At 45.4% G+C, this 21,766-nt stretch overlaps 1 protein-coding gene and 1 pseudogene across 2 annotated transcripts in view; one reads left to right on the forward strand and one right to left on the reverse strand.

The window, feature by feature from the left end:
* Positions 1–3,136: 3,136 nt before the first annotated feature.
* COL6A2 (collagen type VI alpha 2 chain) overlaps positions 3,137–21,766 on the forward strand; it is a 37,343-nt gene continuing 18,713 nt past the window's right edge. The window contains exon 1 of the mRNA XM_082654328.1: positions 3,137–3,209. The gene's annotated coding sequence lies outside the window, so the exon portion shown is untranslated. The remainder of the gene's footprint in view (positions 3,210–21,766) is intronic.
* Positions 7,626–8,827, reverse strand: LOC309822406 (histone-lysine N-methyltransferase KMT5B-like; annotated as a pseudogene). Its single transcript has 2 exons — positions 8,598–8,827; positions 7,626–8,266 (listed from the first exon to the last, which is right to left on the reverse strand). The product of its transcript is annotated as a histone-lysine N-methyltransferase KMT5B-like (transcript).

Genomic DNA, 21,766 nt, shown 5'->3' on the forward strand with positions numbered 1-21,766 from the left:
TTCGGGCCACCCACGTAACTGCTGTAGGTCCTTGGGAGCGTCGGGGAGCCTCACAGTAAAAACTGGCCAAGGCGTGGCCTGGTCCTTCCTCGTGGCCGCCCGGCCACCTCTGCAGTCAGTGGCTCCGATGGGAACTTCGTGAAGTCTGGGAACAGAGTCGGGGCCCCGCCCCTTCACTGGGCCCTGGCCTCGGCCTCTTCGTTCCTTCCTCCGCCATCTACCAGGGCAGCTTCAGCACTTCTATTCTGCTCACTGTGGGCCAGAACTTTCTCCAGGCCTCTGCGAGCCATCCCAGAATTGAGTGTGCCCGGTGACCTGAAGACGTGCCAGGAGCTTAAATCCCAAGTTCCGAGTAAGCGCCTCCAAGGTGAGAATTCCTGCTTTCACAGTCTTCTGTTCTGGCCTCTGGGTCAAGGACCCTCAAGTCCAACCCCCGGCGCCGGCAGGTGGGCCGGCTCTCCCGCAGCTCCTCTGACATCCGACCTCCGTCCTTCTGACCCGGCCCACTGGACTCTCTCCCAGCCATTGGCCTGGCAGCCAGGAGGTGGGCTGGGGTGGCCTCCGAGGGGGGCATCTGTTGCCTTGCAGCAGGGAGGCCCCTGCAGCAACTCCCAGCACAGTGAAGTGCTGGCTCTACCAGGGAAGAGGGGGGCCCCGCAAGCTCTGAGGGCTCAGGGGTCTGCAGAGCCTCATCTCAGGGCTTCCACCCGGACGTCCCCACCCAGGTTCAGGGTCTCGGGTTTACTCGGCCGGGGCCTGGCCGCCACAGCCCAGCGACGGCCGAGCGGTCACCGCGCCTGGAGCCGGGTGCTCCCATCATTCTCAGCCGCTGCTCAGCCCTCGGTTCTTCCCCCGAAGGAGGTGGGATCTCTTTTTAGGACAAAGAGACCCTGGTGCTCACTCTGTGCCCTTAACCGTTGGCTGACTGCCTCAGTCTCCCGTTACCCCCTGCAGGGCCATCGGTGCAACTCAGCACTAGCCAGGTAGACCTCCGACCGCTTCAGACTCCTGAGTCGTCATACCTGCGGGGTGCTCCTTGTAACAGGACATTTTCCCAGGTCACCCCTGGTGGAATCTGGCAACTGGGCCTCCACCTTGTGCCAAGAACTCCCTGCCCCCCCCACACCAACCGGGACGGGGTCCCCAGTGCTGGGAGAGGCAGCACCAATGCCCCCTGCACTCCTGTGTCCACTGGGGCCCTCCGAGAAGGAGGCACCAAGGCAGGCGGGATGTGACTAGGAATTTACTGGGGCAATGGCTGCAAAGGATCCAGGAGAGGAGGCTGGGGATGATGGGGGAGCCCTCGGACCAGAGGTGAGACCCCTGGGAGGACACGGGGGGGGCGCTGGGGAGGGCGAGTGGCCGCCCACAGAGCAGCTCCTAGACCGTCCCGGCCATGGTGACAGGGACACCTGGAGCCAGCTTAGCCCCTTAAAGGATTTGGGTCTTGCAGGAATGGGTCTGCGTTCATAGCCCTGGGAGCAGCCCCCATGTGAAGTGTTGCCCCAGAGAGCACAGGTGGACCCAGCAGGGCAGCATCATGCAGGGGCCTAGGCGGCAGCACTCCAGGAACAGGGAACCTGGGCTCGTGTTCCTGGCCACCACACAGCTGCCACACTCAACACACTTGCACACAGACACACACACTGTACATCCACCCACACACTCATACACAGGTACACACACTCACACAGCCACACCCCCACCTCAGTGCCCCCTGGCTCTGGCGCCCATCCACACGGGAAAGGCCCCTGGGGAGGAGACAGTGACTGGTGCTGCCAAGGGACGGGTGGGCAGTGAGTGGTGCAGTGGCACCGATGTGCGTCCAGCCTGAGGGCCTCCGGGAGGGGCAGCAGGTGGAAGGCCACATGCTGGAGCCGAGGAGTAACTGGCAAGCCCTTCAGGTGGCAGAGCAGGGCCGTCCTGTCTCGAGGCTGCAGGGGCTGCATGTGCCTCCCCTTCTGCTTCAAGTCACTACTGCTGGGCTCACTGAGGACACAGAGACCCCTGGCCTCGGCCACCAGACTGTCCCAACAGGAGAGGGGAGCCAGCTGCACCAGAATCAGGGCACAGTCGGAAAGAGGTGGCCAGGAAGACCAGCAGGGCTGCACGCAGTGGGGAAGTCCTCCTGGGCACACACAGGTGACCGAGAAGCTCTGGGGTCTCTCTCCTCTTGGGCGGAGGGGCTGAGTCAGAGATGTGCAAAGCTGCTCATCGGAGGCTGGAGCCACATCTCCTGCTGCCTGGGCCCCCTTCAAGGATGGCGGTGGCACGCCCTATCCCAGAGCCCAGGGACCTCACCCCCAGTCCCGCCTGCACCCTCCCTGAAGGAGGAGCACTGGTCCTGGGGGGCTGCCGCTCCAGGGTGGGTGGGGGAGTGGCGAACCCCACCACAGCCCTGACAAGGACCCTTCTCACCCTTTCCCAGACTCGGCTCAGGTAGGGCCATCACAGTGGCCCCAGGGCCCAGCCCCAAGAGCACCTGTGGGTTCTTGCAAGGAAACCGGGGCCCAGCCAGCACTACTAGGCCCTCGCTCCCCACCCAGAGCGCCTGAGGCTCCCACTGTCCTGGCTGCCCTTGCCCCTCCCCGGCCGGCCTTTCACCCCTGAGGGGCAGGGACCCCACAACTGGACACACGTTGTGATCAGTGGGTCACATTGCTGCGTGTCCCTGCACGAGGAAGAAGACCCCAGCTCGCTGGTCCTTAGCAAGGGGGACGTGGGGAGGGGACGCCGGGCGGGAGGACCCTGCGGCCTCCCAGGGCTGCTCCCTCAAGGGGCGAGTGATTGGGGAGTCCGAGGCGCCCCAGGCCCCGGAGTAGACGCCGCTGGTCGCGGGGAAATGGGCGGGGGCGGGCAGCAGGCAGGGAGGTGGGCAGGCGTCCAGTCGCAGCAGCAGGCCGAGGGCGGGGAGGGGTCCTGTCCTCGAAGGGCCGCTCTCCCGCCCCGTCCCCAGACTCCCCGCACCCCTGCCCCCTCCGGTCCCCTCCCGGCCCCTCGGGTCCCCTGTCGGCCCCGCCCCGCCTCCATGCGCGGGGCCGCAGCGTCTCCCGGTGGCCTCTGTGGGCGCGGAGCGGGGCGGGGCGGGGGCAGGGGCGGGGCCTAGCAGCGGCCCCTCCCCCTGCCCACTCGGCGCCGTCTCGCACCGACTGGACCCGGAGCCTCTGCGCTCGGGAAGAGTCCGGCGAGGGCTCCCGACGCGTGGTCAGGTAAGGCCCTGGGCAGCGCGGTCCGTCTCGGCGCCGGGACGCAGCGACTTGGCGTTCGCCGCGGGACGCGCCCGCCGCGGTGCCCCCACTTCCACCGCCGGCCTCGCTCGGCGCCCTCGGGTCCGCGCCTGGGGCGCCTCGCGCGGGGGCCCGTCCGTCTGTTCCCGCCTCTCCTGGGGCCGAGCTGGTCTCCCGGTTCCCGGCGCGGTGCTGAGGCCACGGCGCCTGCCGTCCCTGCCCGGGTCCCCCATCTGCAGCCAGACCCTTGGCCGCTCCTGGGCGGCTTGGTTCTGTCTCGGGCCCGGGGACATCTCCGGAGGTTCAGGAGCCCAGCTCACTCCCATGAGAGGACCCCCCCCCCCACCAACGGAACTGAGCACAGGGTCTCCAGGGGTGCTGGCCCCCCTCCTCAGCTCGGCTGAGAGGGAGCGGATGTACCTCGTCCCCCTGGAAGGACTGGCCCCTAGAATGAACTCTGAGGGGCCAGCTTCCCGGGCACTCGGACTGCAGGGGAAGAGGGGGTCTCTGCTACCCGGAAGCAGGGGTGAGCAGGGATGGGGAGAGCACAGGCCACACCCCACTCTACCCAGGAGTCATTAGGAGCCCAGCCTGCCCCTATTCCTCTGAGGCTGGAGGGGCGCACCGGCATCCCCCCGACAAAGTCTGCTGGTCGGGCCCCACACCCACCCAGGGCTCCTCACGGGCCCAGCAGAGCCCAGGACAGGGCCCAGCACCCACTGAGGGGGTGGGGAGATCAGCCGCTGAGAGTATCAGCTGATGCTGGTAACAACAACCAAAAACGGCAGGGTGGCGCCCTGGGGTGCCTGCCATCCTGCCTGGGGGCCCCAGAGAATGGTCCCCTGAACCCAGGGAGAAAGCTGATGGCCCCTACCCCCCCAGGTCACCCAACTGTCCCCAAGGGAAAGATCTGCACTTGTAGAGGGACACCCAAAAAGGAGGGTTGAGGGACACAGATTTCCCTGGGTTTTGTTTCCAGTATAGAAGTTCTGGCTTGGAGGCCATCTTGCGTTGGAGTTTATTCCCTGTCTGCCTCACCAGGGCCAGGAGGCTGGACGGTGCTGGGGGCTCCCAGGAGGGAGGAAAGTGGTCTGCCTTCCTTCTGCCATTCCGAGGCAGGAGAGCTGGGTGGGGGAGAGGGCCTGGGCCCCCGGGGCATAGGTAACTGGAGGGGCTGGATGCAAGGGGCGCAGATGTGTCCCCTTGGCAGAACGTGGGTCTCAGTGGGCCACTGGGCCACTCTGGCCCCCGGGAAGCTGCCACCCTGGGCTGATGAAAGTGACCTGGGAGGCCTGTGAAAACCGCGGCAGGTTGGGGGCAGGTTGGGCATGTCCACAGTGGAAACAACAGGGAAGGCAACATCCAGGTGAAAGCCAGGCTCCAGCCGCTGGGTCACCTGGTCGGGTGGAGTGCAGCCCTGCACCGGGCAGGGCACATCCACGCCCAGCGGACTCTGCATCGCCAGCCAGCACAGGCAGCTCTGTTGTGCAGCAGGCCCGCCTGAGGTCCCTCAGGTGTCAGATGAGCTCCCTGGGATGGGCCGGTGCCTGGGAGAGGAGCAGGACCCAGGGGTCTTCCCGGGGCCTCAGCAGAGGGTGTGGGCCAAGCCCAGCCTCCTCTCTGGCGCTGCTTTTCATCTGTAGAACAAGGTGTCTAGGTGCACAGGGTATAGGGAGACCGTGTTTGCGGCCACGAGTGCTTTACAATGCTGGGAAACCTAGCTCTTGTGATTATTTTAAGAAAAACTCAAATAGTTTGATTCTTTTCCTTTAAACACAGCCCCGTGTTCCAGTGGGTCTCTCCTTCCTGTGGCTCCTTTCAAACATTTGTGCAAAGCCGGGGGACCCTGGTGTGGGGCACACCTGCAAAGAAGCAGGGTTCGTGGGGTGCTGCCCACTGAACAGGACCTGGGGGGCCGGTCCCCGCCCTGAAGCATGTGCTGGGATTGGGCCAAATCAGAAAGCAACATCCTGCAAAGACCAGGTGCAGATCTGCCGCGGAGATCTGAACAGGCCGGCATCCCCACGCCCCGCCAGCGGTTAGCCTGCGGGGGCCCACTTTAGACCCTGTGACGGGCAGACGGAGGGTGGGCATCCCCGCTGTGGGGGACTGCACCTTGGAGAGCAGAGTCTGGGTCAAAAGTTCTGAAAAGTGTCAAGGCTTCCAAACCTGTTGTCAGAGCCACCAGAGGAGTGGAGACGGGCCCTGGTGCTCTGGCTGTGGACAGTGTCTGGTTTTCTGTCCTGTTTGCCAGTTTCATAGATGAGGGATGGTGCCTTGGTGGTTTGCCTGCATGTCCTTGGTTTTTGTGCAGCTCGATCACTGACCATTTGCGCTGCTGTTACTTTGCTCATCTTCCCCATCTTCCTAATGGGCGCTCATTGTTTACTACTTTGTAAGAGGTGTTTTCCCCTAATTTTTCAAAATTGTGGTTAAGTACACATAACATAAAATCTACCATCTGAACCATTTTTAAATGTATAGTTCAGTGCTATTAAGTACCTGCATATTGTGATACCATCACCACCGCCCATTTCCAGAACTCTTTTCATCTTGTAAAGCTGAAACTCTGTCCCATTAAACACTAACTCCCCAATCCCCCTCCCCCAGCCCCTGGCAACCGCCATTCTACTTTCTGTCGCTGTGATTTCTGAGATATTCAAAGTACCTCATATAAGTGAATCATACAGTAGTCGTCTTTCTGTGTGTGGTTTATTTCACTCAGTATAATGTCCTCAAGTTTCATCCATGTCATAGCATGTGTCAGAATTTCCTTCTTTTCAAGGCTGAATAATATTCCATTGTGTGGATGGACCACATTATGCTTTTCCATTCGTCCGTCAATGGACACCTGGGTTGCTTCCACATTTTAGTTATTCTGAGTAATACTGCTATGAACATTGTTGTGCAAATATCTCTTTGAGACCCAACTTTCAATTCCTTTGAGTCTCTGTATCCCCAGAAGTAGAACTGGTAGATCATATGGTAATTCTACTTTTATTCTTTGAGGGGCCACCATACTATTTTCCATACAGCTCTACATTTGCACATTCCCACCAGCAATTGCAATTTCCCCTTATCTCTCCAACATTTCTTGTTTTCTGATACTGTCCATCCTAATGAGTGTAAGGTGATAGCTCATCGTAATTTTGATTTTCATTTCCCTAATGATGAGTGACGTTGAGCATTTTTTCATGTGCTTATTGGCCATTGGTATAACTCCTTTAGGGAAATGTCTGTTCAAGCCCTTTGCCCATTTCTGAATCAGGTTGCTGGGGTTTTGGTTGTTGAGTTTCAGTTCTCTATATATTCTGGATATTAATCCCTTATCTGATCCAATTATGTAGGCTGCCCTTTGACTCTCTGGATAGTGTCTCTTTTGTATTGTTCTGCATTTATTATTAAAACCAACAGTCAATGGTAAATGACAGACTGACTGCCTGTCTTTGTTCACTTTGGACGTTAAAGACTGGAATAGGAACACAGTATCACTTTTCCACAGCAGAGGTTAGCCCTGGCCTCTGACCCCCAGCAGCAGGTAGAGTCAGACTTCATGGAAGTGACAGTCACCATCGTGGGAGACACCCTCCCTTTTCTTTGGGCTCTTCTGTAGTGGAGAGGAGCACCCAGAGTTGGGCTGAAGACATCTGAAGACACAGGGAGAAGAGCCGAAATAATCAGACCTCAGACGGTACTTACGTGCTGAGAGGTATGTATGGACATTTATAGTGCCAAAGCAGATGTGCTGTGGGGACCATCAGGTTAAAACTTCTAAACTTTATTCCTGTCAGAGACAAGTCAGACTAAAGAGGCTACTGCTTTAGGGGCAACTAGAGAAAACTGGTGTCACCCAGATGCAAAACAGTAGCGATCACAGTGATTCCAGGACTTCAAAGCTCCACAAACATGATGTGTTTTCTTTTGCTTGTTTAGGCTTTCTTCTCTCTTTTCTCTTTATTCTTCATTCTGTCTTTCTCCAGTTTCCATTAGGCTCTACCTGCACTCGCCACTGGTACCTTCAAGCTCACTTCTTTCTCCTCTTCATCTCTCTTGCTGCTTTGAGGAGTGGCTGTTACAACATGTCATAGTAGAGCAACATTCAGAATGCTCCTCTATCACAGTTCTGATTCTGGAAACTGGTGGTTTGGTGAATTGGGTCAGCTCATTTTGAAAAAGGCAAGCAAGTTGTAAAAAGGGGGTGGGGAGCCTTGAGGCCAGACGCTATGAACTCCCCAAGTCCACCATCCAGCCTAACAGACTGACCAGGCGTGGAACACGTGTGTGCCTGTGTGACGCCACCTCGTCCTTTGTCTTCTCGTGGGACCTGACAGCATCATCACAGAGAAGCTAACACCGTGGAAAGGTTTCTTTCAAACGTATGACGACCTTGCCTTGTTTTTATTCCTGAGTGGTATCTGCATCAGTGTTAGAACTGACTGACTGAATTCTTACTGCTGTCACCTAACACATGAAGCCTATTTAAAGGTTTACTGCTTCTCTGAGTCCATATTTTCTATTGATAACAGGAGCAGAATCAAGCAGTCCTGCTCTGGATTTAAAAGCGCCAGTTGCCGTCTCTCACAAGTGTAACGCTCACAGAACTCATTATTGCCCCCCAGAAACCCATCTCCATAATAACAAGAATTTCTTCTCCAGGTTCAGCATCTCTTAGAGCCTTCGCACTTGCTGTGTCTTGGCCAACTGACACAAACCCACACTTGGTCTGCAGTCATGGTTTGTGAGTGTAGCAGGACCAAGGCGGGCTGAGCACGGCTTTTCCTTCTGGAACACACAGCACTGAAGTCGTTTTCTCTGGGTCCAAGTAGGATGTTCTCCTCAATTGCTGAAAGCTCAGCCACACAACCCACCAGTAATTCTGTTTTGTCATTGCGTTTCCACTCTTTTGTTGCAATTATTTTGGCTCTATTTTGTTCTAATGAGTATCTGTTACAAGGCATTATTTCAAATCCACTGTCAGTTGCAAACATTCGCAAGTAAATAAATACGTGTTCCTTGAATAAATTCTCCTGCATCATTTTCTTTTATAAATTTATTTTGTTTATTTATTTATTTATGGCTGCATTGGGTCTTTGTTGCTGCTCGTGGGCTTTCTCTAGTTGCGGTGAGCAGGGGCTACTATTTGTTGCGGTGTGCAGGCTTCTCATTGCGGTGGCTTCTCATTTCATGGAGCACGGACTCTAAGCACGCGGGCTTCAGTAGTTGTGGCACGTGGGCTCAGTAGCTGTGGCCCACGGGCTCTAGAGTGTAGGCTCAGTAGTTGTGGCATGTGGGCTTCAGTAGTTGTGGTGTGTGGGCTCAGTAGTTGTGGCTCACGGGCTCTAGAGCGCAGGCTCAGTAGTTGTGGTGCACGGGCTTAGTTGCTCCTCCTGCATCATTTTTGTTGTTGCAAAGTCAGACATTTGACGGCTTTCTCCAAGTGCTCGTCTTTCTTAAAATGTTCGATCACTTCCTTTAGTTCTTCTTGCCTTCCTGTAAGAGACCGAAAGCTAGTATTCATTTTGTGTGTTTGAAAACCGAAATAGGGATCAAGAACCAAACTGATTGCTAGGTCATCATTTTCAGAGTTCCTTGGTGGACATTCCAGAAGATGGTACATATCGACTGTGCCCTTCACATCCTGAATTACAATAACCTCGCCTCTTGTGCTACCCTGGGGTCCCAAAGGCAGCAGCCGGCCTGGGGACTCCTCATCCTGGGTCCCGAAGCCTCGTGTTCTGAGGCTTCACTGCCTCCTCTGGTGCCAGGCTGCCCTCCCCTCACAGCCCCAGAGCCTCACTGCCCTCCCCAAAGATGCATCTCCGCCCCCAGTGAACCGCTCAGACCCTGCCCATGACTGGTGGAAGGACACAAAAAGGAGTGCCCTGGACCAGGCTGAATAGTGTCTTTTGATGCACAAATTTTTTAAATTTTCATGAAATCCAGTATGCCTATTTTTTTCTTTAGTTGCTTGTGCTTTTGGTGTCATATTCAAGAAAGCATTGCCAAATCCAGTATTGTGAAGAGTTTTGCCTTCTGTTTTCTTCTAGAAGTTTTATAAATTTAGGTCTTACACTTAAATCATGGATCCGTTTTGAGTTAATTTTTGTGTATGGTGTTAGGTAAGGTCCAACTTCATTCTTTAGAATGTGGATATCCATGTGGATATCCAACAAATGGCACCATTTGTTGAAAAAGTGTCTTTTCCCCCACCAACTGGTCATGACAGCCTTGTTGAAAATTGTTTGATTACATACGTGAGGGTTATTTTTGGACTCTATTCCATTTGTCTAGATGTCCCTGTATCCCAGTGCCATACTGTTTTGATTAGTGTAGCTTTGTAGTAAATTTTGAAATCAGGAAGTTTGTTCCTCACTTTGTTCTTCTCTTTTAGAATTGTTTATGCTATTCAGGGTCTCTTGAGATTCTTTGCGAATTTTAGAGTGGTTTCTTCCATTTCTGCAAAAGTCATTATTGAGATTTTGAGGGAGATTGCATTAAATCTGTGAATCACTTGGGATAGTATTGACATCTTAATATTAATTCTTCCAATCTATAAACACAGTATATCTTTCCATTTATTTATATCTTCTTTAATTTCTCTTATAAATGTTTTATATTTTTTAATGAGTCTTTCACTTCTTTGGTAAAAATAATTCCTAAGTATTTTATTCTTTTGATGCAAATGTAAATGGAATTGTTTTCTTATTTTCCTTTTTGTGTTATTCATTGTTAGTGTATAGAAATGCAACTGATTTTTGTGTGTTGACTTTGTTTCCTGCTACTTAGCTGAATTCATTTATTGTAACAGTTTCTTTTTGTGGACTCTTCAGGATTTTCTACCTATACAATCATATCATCTGTGAACAGAGATAATTTTACTTCTTCCTTTACAGTTTGAATGCCTTTTGTTTCTCTTTCTTGCCTAATTGCTCTGGCTGGGACTTCCAATACTATGTTGAATAGAAATGGTGAAAGTGGGCATCTTTGCTTTGTTCCTGACCTTAGAGGAAAAGCCTATAGTCTCTCACAATTGAGTATGATGTTAGTTGTGGGATTATTATAAATGTCTTTTATTATACTGAGGTAGTTTCCATCTATTCCTAGTTTGTTGAATTCTTTAATCATGAAAGGATATTGAATTTTATCAAAAGATTTTTCTGCATCAGTTGAGATGATCATGTGGGTTTTTCTTTCATTCTGTTAATGTGGTGTGTTACATTAATTGATTTTCATATGTTGAATCATCTTTGCATTCCAGGAATAAATCCCAGTTGGTCATGATGTTTAATCCTTTTTCTATCCTGTTGAATTCTGTTTGCTAATATTTTGTTGATGATTTTTGTATCCATGTTGATAAGGGATATTGGTCTGTAGTTTTCTTTTCTTGTAGTGTCTTTGTCTGGCTTTGGTATCAGGGTAATGCTGACTTCATAGAATGAGTTTGGGGGTATTCCCTCCTCTTCAATTTTTTTGAAAAGTTTGACAAGTATTGATGTTAGTTCAATGCTTCCTAGAATTAATGCTTCCTAGTTTAAATGCTTCCTAGAATTCACCAGTAAAGCCATCAGGTCCAGGGCTTTTCTTTGAAAGGAGATTTTCAATTACTGATTCAAACTCCTTACTAATTACAGGTCTATTCAGAATTTCTATTTCTTCATGGTTTTGTCTTTGTAGGTTTTGTGTTTCTAGGAATTTGTCCATTTCATCTAGGTTATCTAATTTGTTAGCAAACAACTGATTCTAGTACTCTCTTATAATTCTTTTTATTTCTGTAGAATCAGTACTAATTTCCCACTTCCATTTCTGATGTTAGTAATTTGAGTATTCTCTTTTTTTCTTAGTCCGTCTAGCTAAAGATTTGTCAGTGTTGTTGAACTTTTTGAAGAATTGACTTTTGGTTTCATTGATTTTTCTCTATTGTTTTTCTATTTATTTCATTTATCTCTGCTCTAGTATTTATTATTTCATTCCTTCCGCTAGCTGTTAATTTGTTCTTTTTCTAGTTCCTTAAGTTGTAAAGGTAAAGTTAGGTTGTTAATTTGAGATCTTTCTTGCTGTTTTATGTAAACATTTGTAGCTGTAAATTTTCTTCTTCATACTGCTTTCACTGTGTTTCATATGTTTGCTGTGTCTTGTTTTCATTTTTATCAGTCTCTGAGTATTTTCTAATTTCCCTTGTGATTCTTCTTTGACCTATTCTATTGGTTGTTTAAGGGTGAGTTGTTTAATTCCCACAATTTTGTGAATTTTTCAGTTTTCCTTCTGTTACTGACTTCTAAAGTCATCCCATTGTGATTAGAGAAGATACATTTTATGTTATTTTCTTTTTAAATTTATTGAGGCTTCCACTGTTGTTACACTTCTCCTCATCATTGCAAGCCTCCCCCTCTCTGGTTGAACTGACTTCAACCAGAGATTTAAAGGGCCGGCACCTTTTTTCCCCCATTCATTTTTCTCTTTTTCTCCTTTTGGGAGCCAGACATTGAAGATTATGACATTCAAAAGCAACTGCATATACAGGGGAAATTAGACAGGAACTGCACATGCCTGGGGGAAAGTGCAGGCTCAGGAAGGAAATGAGAAGACCTTACCTTTACTCCTCAGGCTGAACCTTGGCACAGAGACAGCCTACTACGACAATCAAAAACAGAAAATAAAAATGAAAACAAACAAACAATCAAGAACAGCAAACCCTAGGGAAGGACAAGAATCTGATTTCCAGAGTTACCATTTTAGATTCAAATGTCCAGTTTTTAACAGAAAATCAAAAGGCAAACAAAGGAACAGGAAAGTATGGCCCACTCAAAGGAAAAAATATAAACCAACCAAAATTGTCCCTGAAAAAGACCTGATGGTGGATCTACTAGACAAAGACTTTAACACAACCACCTTAAAGATGCTCAAGGAACTAAAGGAAGATGTGGAGAAAGTCAAGAAAATAATGTATGAACAAAATAGAAATATCAATAAATAGAAAACCTAGGTAGAATGCAAAACGATTTAATAGAGCTGAAGAATACAATGACTTTTAGTTACTTATTAGAGGGATGCAAAGGCCAATTTGAGAAGACAGAAGAAAGTGTTAGTGATGTTGAAGATAAGACAATGGAAATTATGAGTCTGAGGAGCAGAAAGAAAAAAGATTAAAGAAAAGTGAACAGAACCTAAAGGACATGAATACTTGTTTGGGGAGTCCCAGACGGAGATGAGAGAGAAAGGGGCAGCAGAAATATGTGAAGAAACTTCCCAAATTTGATGAATGACATGAATATAAACATCCAAGACAAGTACGATGAACTTAAAGAGACTCACACTGATACACATTATAATCAAACTGTCAAAAGACAAAAACAAAGAGAGAATTTTGAAATCAGCAAGAGAGAAGTGACTCATCATATCCAAGGGATTCTCAATAGGATTACCAGAAGATTTCTCGTCAGAAACTTTGGAGACCAAAGGCAGGGTGTTGATATATTCAAAATGCTAAATGGAAAAACACCTGTTGCCTGAAAATTCTATGTCCAGCCTAATTGTCCCCCAAAAGTGAAGGCAAACTTAAAACATTCCCAGATAAACAAACGCTGAAAGAGTCCATTACTGCTAGACCTGCCCTGTAAGAAATGCTCAAGAGGGTCCTGCAGGTGAAATGAAAGGACACTAGACAGTAGCTTGAAGTCATGTGAAAACATGAAGCTCTCAGTAAAGGTAAATACACGAGCAATTATAAAGCTATTATTATTATAACAATAATTACTGTAACAATGGCATGTAACTCGCTTTTTTTCCTACATGATTTGAAAGACTAATACATTTTTTAAATTATTAATCTAATATATACCCAAGAGTGGAATTGCTGGGTCATATGGTAGTTGTACTTTTAGTTGTTTGAGAAACCTCCATATTGTTTTCCACAAAGGATGCACCAACTTATATTCCCATCAGTAGTGCATGAGGGTTCCCTTTTCTTCACATCCTCACCAACATTTGTTATTTGTGTTCTTTTTGACGATAGCCATTCTGACAGGTGTGAGGTGATATCTCATTGTGGTTTTGATTTGCAATTCCCTGATGATTAGCAATGTTGAGCATCTTTTCCTGTGCCTGTTGGCCATTTCCTCTTTGGAAAAATGTCTATTCAGTTCTTCTGCCCATTTTTGTTTTTATGATTGCTTCACAATACCGTGTTAGTTTCTGTTGCACAAAAAAGTGAATCAGCCATATGCATACACGTGTCCCCATATCCCCTCCCTCTTGAGCCTCCCTCCCATCCTCCCTATCCCACCCCTCTGGGTCATCGCAAAGCATGGAGCCCATCTCGCTGTGCTATGCTGCTGCTTCCCACCAGCCAATGATTTTACATTCGGTAATGTGTATATGCTGATGCTACTCTCACTCACCCCAGCTTCACCCTCCCACCCCATGTCCTCAAGTCCATTCTCTATACCTACTTCTTTATTCCTGACCTGCAACTATGTTCATCAGTACCTTTTTTGTTTGTTTAGATTCCATGTATCTGCATTAGCATACGGTATTTTTCTCTTTCTGACTCACTTCACTCTGTAGACAGACTCTAGGTCCATCCACCTCACTACAAATAACTCAATTTCGTTTCTTTTTATGGCTGAGTAATAGTCCATTGTATATCTGTGCCACATCTTCTTTATCCATTCGTCTGTTGATGGACATTTAGGTTGGTTCCATGTCCTGGCTATTGTAAATAGTGCTGCAATGAGCATTGTGGTGCATGTCTCTTTTTGAATTATGGTTTTCTCAGGGTATATGCCCAGTAGTGGGATTGCTGGGTCATATGGTAGTTCTATTCCTACTTTTTTAAGGAACCTCCATACTGTTTTCCATAGTGGTTGTATCAATTTACATTCGCACCAACAGTGCAGGAGGGTTCCCTTTTCACCATACCCTTTCCAGCATTTATTGTTTCTAGCTTTTTTGATAATGGCCATTCTGACTGGTGTGAGTTGATACCTCATTGTAGTTTTGATTTGCATTTTTCTAATAATTAGTGATGTTGAGCATCTTTTCATGTGCCTCTTGGCCATCTGTATGTCTTCCTTGGTGAAATCTGCCCACTTTTTAATTGGGTTGTTTGTGTTTTTGGTGTTGAGTTGTATCTATGTCTTGGATATTAACACCTTATTGGTCATATCATTTGCAAATATTTCTTCCCATTCAGTAGGTTGTCTTTTCGTTTTGTGGATGGTTTCCTTCGCTGTGCAAAAGCTTTTAAGTTTAATTAGGTTCCAGTTGTTTAATTTTGGTTTTATTTCCTTTGTTTTAGGAGAGAGAGCCAAAAAAATATTGCTGTGATTTATATCGAAGAGTGTTATGCCCATGTTTTCCTCTAGGAGTTTTATGGAATCTGGTCTTACATTTAGGTCTTTAATCCATCTTGAGTTTATTATTGTATGTAATGTTAGAGAATGTTCTAGTTTCACTCTTTTACATTTAGCTGTCCCGTTTTCCCAGCACCACTTATTGAAGAGACTGTCTTTTCTCCATTGTATATTCTTGCCTCCTTTGTCATAGATTAATTGACCATACATGCATGGGTTTATGCACTGGGCTCTCTGTTCTTTTCCATTGATCTATGTGTCTGTTTTTGTGCCAGTACCATACTGTTTTGATTACTGTAGCTTTGTAGTATAGTCTGAATTCAGGGTGCATGATTTGTCCAGCTCTGTTCTTAAAACTAGCATTATTGTAACTCCACATTTTGTTTTCTACATAATTTAAGGGACCAATGCATTAAAAATAACATTTGCTTGTGTTTTGGGACACAAAATGTGTAAAGATGTAATTTTGTGACATCAATAACTGAAAGGGATAGGGAGGGAGCTTTTAAAGAAGCAGATTTTTTAATGTGTTGTTGAAGTTAAACTGGCATAAATTCAAATTATATTGTTATAACTTTAGAATGTTAAATGTAATCCCATGGTAACCATAAAGAAGGTACCAAAAGAATATGCACAAAAGGAAATGAGGGGGCTTCCCTGGTGGTGCAGTGGTTGAGAGTCCACCTGCCGATGCAGGGGACACGGGTTCATGCCCCCGGTCCGGGAAGATCCCACATGCTGCGGAGCGGCTAGGCCCGTGAGCCATGGCCGCTGAGCCTGCGCGTCCGGAGCCTGTGCTCCGCAGTGGGAGAGGCCACAACAGTGAGAGGCTCGTGTACCGCAAAAAAAAAAAAAAAGAAATGAGGAAGGGATGTAAATGTTTTACAACAAAAATCAGCTGCACACAAAAGAAAACAGTAATGCAGGAAATGAGGAACAAAAAAGCTATAACTACGTAGGAAACAAATAGCAAAACTACAGAAGTAAGTCTCTCCTTATCAGTAGTTACTTTAACTGTAAATGGATTAAACTGTCCAAGCAAAAGACAGAGACTGGCAGAATGGATATTAAAAAAATGAGATCCAACTATATGCTGTCTACAAAAGATTCATTTTAGAACCAAAGACACAAATAGGTTTGAAGTGAATGGATTGAAAATGTTATTCCATGCAAATAGGAACCAAAAGAGAGCAGACGTAGCTATACTAACACCAGATTAAAATGGACTTTAAATCAAAAAGAGTTACAAGAGGCAAAGAAGGACATTATATATTAATAAAAAGTTTAAAACAACAAAAATATATTACACTTGTAAACATTTACACAATAATAGGCCATCAAAATTTTAAACCTTAAGAATATGAAACCTTGATCATGCATTGGGAATATGGTTGCCTGGCTCTTGGCATGTTTCCCCTCTGCTCACGTTGTTTTGTTTTAACGAAGGTGATATGTGGGAGCCCAGTTATCATGAGTGTGGACTCGGAACCATGCTGCCTGGATTTGGATCTCAGCTATTATCTGAGCACCGAGGACAAGTTACCTGCCTCAGTCTCAGTTTCCTCATCTATGAAATGGGGATTATAATAGCACCAGTGTGCTATCCACAAGGGCTCTTGTGAGGGTTAAAAGAAAAGATGTAGTATAGTGTCTGGTGCAGAGTAATCATAAGACATTTCACTGTCATTTCATCTTTTCTATTTCCTTCAAAGGCTTTTTGGTCCATGTTTTACACTCAGTTACTTACTTGTCCTGGACTTTATTTGGGTGTACTGTGTGAGGTGGGATTACTTTATTTCTAATCACATCGTGACCCCTTTTCCCAGCCTTCTCTCAGTGCTCTGAAAAGCAGCCGTCTCATTTCCTCAGTTCTCATGTGGTGTTATGCCACTGCTGTGTGGTCTGTTGGCCATTCCAGCACCAAAACCACTAATGCTTTATTACTGTAATTGTATTCCATTATTGCACTTGATAACACAAGTTTCATCACCCTTCATTTTTTATTTTTCTCAGCTACTCTTTTTCTTCCAGGTAAATCTTAGATTCATTTTGTCAACACATAATGGCAAAAAAAGCAAAAAGTTTTATTGGAAATTTTAATCAAAATTACATTCAATTATAGATTCAGTTAGAAATAACTGATATTCTTAAATATCGTGGCTGTCATCCAAAAACAAGGTTTGTCTCTCCACTGTGTTCCTTAGAAACTTTTTCATAAGTCCTGCACATCCGTAGATTCTTATTAAGTTTATTCCTTGGATTTAAGTTGTTTTTCTTGCTAGTGTAAATAGTTATTTTTCCATTACGTTTTCTAATTGGTTGTTGCTGATAGAAGAAAATCGGTAGATTTTTGTGTATTTTTTTCTTATAATTGCCTCATTGAATACCCCTTTCTCTCTCCCCTAAACTTTGTTCAATTGATTTTATTGGATTTTCTAGGTAGACAGTCCCATCTTTAATAAGGACAGTTCCTATCTCTTCCTTTCCAAGACTTACATTTTGTTTCTGTTTACTGTCTTATTGCATTGGCTTCGAATACAACAGTGAATAATATAATGAGATCAACACTCTTTGTCTTTTTTATTTTTTGTACTCTAATGGTCATTCTTCAAGTGCAGGAGTTTTTAATCCAGAGTCAGTTCCATAGATGGACCCCCTGAATTAATGAGGACTTTGGTTTCTGTATATGCGTAATCTGTGCATATGTGTCAGGTGAAACTGTCCAGATTCTTAAAGGAGTCTGTGACCCACAAAGATAAGGACACCTATTTAGGTTCTGTGTAAAATTTGATAGTGGCTGTTGATTTGAAATTTATATCCTTTATAATATTAATCCAACACCTAAGTTTCTTATGAGGTTTTACTTTTATAATGCTAATCCAACTCCTAAGTCTCTTATGAGGTTTTGACTTGTTTGTTTGTTTGTTTAACCACAAATGGACGTTGGGGCTCTTTTAGAGCAATTACACACATACCTCGTTTTAATGCACTTCACTTTATTGCACCTTGCAGATGTTTTGGTTTTTACAAATTGAAGGTTTGTGGCAACCCTGCATTGAGCAAGTTTATCAGCGCCATTTTTCCAACCACGTTTGCTCACTTTATGTCTGTCACATTTGGATAATTCTTGCAATATTTCAGACTTTTTCATTATTATCTTGTTATGGTGATCTATGATCAGCAGTCTTTGATGTTACTACTACAACTCACTAAAGCCTCAGATAATGGCTAGCATTTTTTCTAGCAATAAGGTATTTTTAATTAAGTTATGTACATTGTTTTTTAAGACGTAACACTATTGCACACAATAGACTACAGTATAGTGTAAACATAACTTTTACATGCACTGGAAAACCAAAACAATTCCTTCAGCTTCCTTTATTGCAATGTTTGCTCTATCATGGTGGTCTGGAACCAAATCCACAGTATCTCTGAGGTACGCCTATACATGATTTTCTTTCTTATATTAATGTGACTTACATTAATATGTTTCCTAATGTTGCATCATTGTATTTTTAACTAACTTCATCTTAGTACTGGTTTAGTTGTCCTTAACACGCTACTATATTTTATTTTCTAATATCAGTTAGGATTTTTCCAACTGTATTCAAAAGTGATACCTATCTATAGAGTTCCTTTTAGGGATATCTTTTATCAAGTTTTGGTCTTAGGTTTTGCCAAGTTAACAAATGAATTGAAAAGCTTATCTTTTTATGTTCTGAAATAAGTTAAATAGAGTAGTGTTTGTTCTTGAAAATGCAAAAGAACTCACCCAAAAGCTGTTTGGGCCAGAGTCTTTGGAAACGTGTTTCCTTCCAGTGTTTCCATTCCTTCCAAGTCAGAGTCCAGCCCGTTCCTCACCTCCTCTCTAGAGGTGAGACCACTTTCCCAGAAAACGGTCTTTCACGTTTACTAGCTCAAAGCTGCACTTGGTATGCTCTTAAAAACAAACAACAATAAAAACTCTCCTCATCTATTATTATTTTACTCCTTAAATTTGTATATTTCTATATTTGTGTTTACATCATTTTTATTCTTGCTTAGACTTGCTAAAATTTTTTCTATTTTATTGGCCTTTTTGAAGAACCAGCTCTTAGATGTATTTATTATTCTACTGTAGGTTTTTTTTCAACCAATTGTTTTTGGGTTTTTTTACCACTTTCTCTCTCTTGCTTTCCTGAGATTTATCTCTTTAAGTATTTTTTGTCCCTATTCTTTAACCACATGCCTAATTTGTTACACTAATTTCTTATTTTATAACATAAAGCATCTGAGGCTAGGTATTTTCCCCCGATTATAGCTTTGGCCTTCTCATATTTGTTTTTAAGTGTACATCGTCATTGTCACTAATTCCTATGTACTTTTTGCGAGAGTTTTTCAATTTCAAGTGCTTTGTTTTGGGGTTTTTTCCCCTATGTCTTATTAGTGACAAATTTTGCATTGTAGCTCAAAGAATTTTATCTGTAAAATTTCCATTTTTTTAATAAATTAAAGCTTTCTTTGTGGCTTACTCTAGGATTGAATTCTGTAAAATTTTTAAAAGAGTGTGTGTTCCCTACTTGTAGGTTTTGAAAACATAGGTATATATGTAATATGTGGGTGTGTTTTATGCACATTATCCAAATCCTTTATGTTTAGAAAATACATAATCCTTGCTTGTTACTATCAAAGTTTTATAAAACATAACATTCAGATCCTCTGTTTTTTTTAATATGATCTGTCAATAACGTAAAAAGATGAGTTAAAGTCTACTTGGTTGCAGTCTGTCAGTTTTTTCTTTGATTTTTCACCGATTGTGCTTTAAGTAATATTGTGTTATGAAATTAGGTACATAAAGATTTATAACTGGACTGCAGCAGCTTTTATCTTTTCCTGGGCCCCATCCCTCATCCTCTGTCTTCAATTCTAGTGTCTCAACAACACTGCCCCGTCTTTCTCTCCGTTTGCATCCATCCCTCCCCACTCCATTTTCTTTACACCATCTGTGACTTTCTACATAAAGTGTGACTCATAAACCTCATTGCAATGGGTTTCATTTTTTGACCCAATTTAGGAAAGTTTGTCTTTACAGGAGAATTTAAGCCATACACCTTTATTGTCACACTGGTCCATGTGAAATTTCTGGCTTTTAATTTTATGCTTCAGTTCTTTCCCCTTCATTTTCTATATTTTACTGTACATCTCAAGTTTCTTTGCTTTTCATTTATCTTTATTCATTTCTCGATTGTTTGCAGAAATTCCTTGCAGAATATTTTTAGGAATGGTGTGTGGGTGGCATAGACGTGAACCCATTTACATCTGAGATGTTTATCCTTTTTTTATTTTTAATGGAAGTATAGTTGATTTATGACGTGCTAATCTCTGCTGTATGGCAAAGCGACTCAGCTATACACATATATCCATTCTTTTTTATATTCTCTTCCATTATGGTTTATCCCAGGATATTGAATAGAGTTCCCTGTGTTATACAGTAGGACCTTGTTGTTTATCCACTCTATACATAATAGTTTGCATCTTCTAACCCCAAACTTCCAATCTATCCCTCCCCCACCCCCCATCCCCCTTGGCAACCACTAGTCTGTTCTCTATGTCTGCGAGTCTGTTTCTGTTTCGTAATAAGTTCATTTGTGTCATATTTTAAGATTCGGTATGTAAGTGATATCATATGGTATTTGTCTTTCTCTGTCTGACTTAACTTCACTTGGTGTGATAATCTCTAGTTGCATCCATGTTGCTTCAAATGGCATTATTTTGTGGGTTTTTATGGCTAATATTCCACTGTATAAATATACCACATCTTCCTTATCCATTCATCTGTCAGTGGACATTCAGGTTGCTTCCATGTCTTGGCTATTGTGAATAGTGCTGCTGTGAACATAGGGGTGCATGTATCTTTTTGAATTAGAGTTTTGTCTGGATATATGCCCAGGAGTGGGATTGCTGGACCATATGGTAGCTCTCTTTTTAGTGTTCTGAGATGTTTATCCTTATACATGAAAGATAAGTTGGCTGGGGAGACATCCTTGGGTCATTTTATTTTCCTGTCAAAATTCTGAATTATTGTCTCATCTTCTGTTGACAACGTTGTGGAGAAAAAGTTTTATGCCTCTATTAGTGGTCTATTGCTGTGTAATAAAGTACCCAAAACTTAGTGATTGAAAACAATAAACGTTTACTATCTTGTAATGTATTCAGGCCAGGAATCAGGAGAGGCTTCGCTGGGTGGTTCTCGCTCAGGGTCCCTCATGAGGTGCAGTCAGGATGTGGGCCACAGCCTCGGTCATCTGAGTCTTGGCTGAGGTGGAGGGTCTGCCTCCACGATGGCTCACTCACCACTGTCGGCTGTGGGCTTCATCACCTCCCCCACGAGCTTCTGCAAAGGCTGCTTGAGCGCCTTCACGCCACAGCAGCCGGCTTCCCCCAGAGCGAGCAAGTGGAGAGGGGCCCAGGCAGACGGCCCCTGCCTCTTACGACCCAGTCGTGCAAGTCACACCGCATCACTTCCACGTTATTCTGTTGGTCATACTGGCCAGAGACCATTCAGGGGGTGAGAGGACTCTGGATGGGCAAGAGTAACTGGGGGCCACCTTGGAGGCTGCCTGCCACAGGCCAAAGTGATTTTTCCCTTTGGGTGTTTTCTGTATTTTGTTGTTGCTATTGTGTTTTTCCCCTGGGTAGATATTTTTAGAATTTTTCATTACATTTGAGAGTACGATTTTCCACCAGTACACTTTATTATGTGGGCTTCTTTTAATATATTATGTGTGTTTTGTGTGTGGTGTATGATGTGTGAGTGTGTGTGATGTGTGTGTGTGACGTGTGTGTGGTGTGCTGTGTGTGTGCTCTGTGTGTGTGGTGTGTGATGCATGTGTGGTGTGTGATGTGTGTGGCGTGTGACGTGTGTGTGGTGTGCTGTGTGTGATGTCTGTGTGTGTGGTGATGTCTGTGTGTGTGATGTGTGTGTGTGACGTGTGGTGTGCTGTGTGTGTGATGTCTGTGTGTGACATGTGTGGTGTGCTGTGTGTGTGATGTCTGTGTGTATGGTGATGTCTGTGTGTGGTGTGTGCTGTGTGATGTGTGTGTGGCATGTGATGTGTGTGTGGTACACTGTGTGTGTGTGGTGTGGTGTATGTGATGTGTGTGTGACGTCCGCATGTGGTATGCTGTGTGTGTCTGTGTGATGTGGTG

This window comes from Grampus griseus (genome assembly GCF_964374135.1).
Source record: "Grampus griseus genome assembly, chromosome: 5".
NCBI lineage: Eukaryota > Metazoa > Chordata > Mammalia > Artiodactyla > Delphinidae > Grampus > Grampus griseus.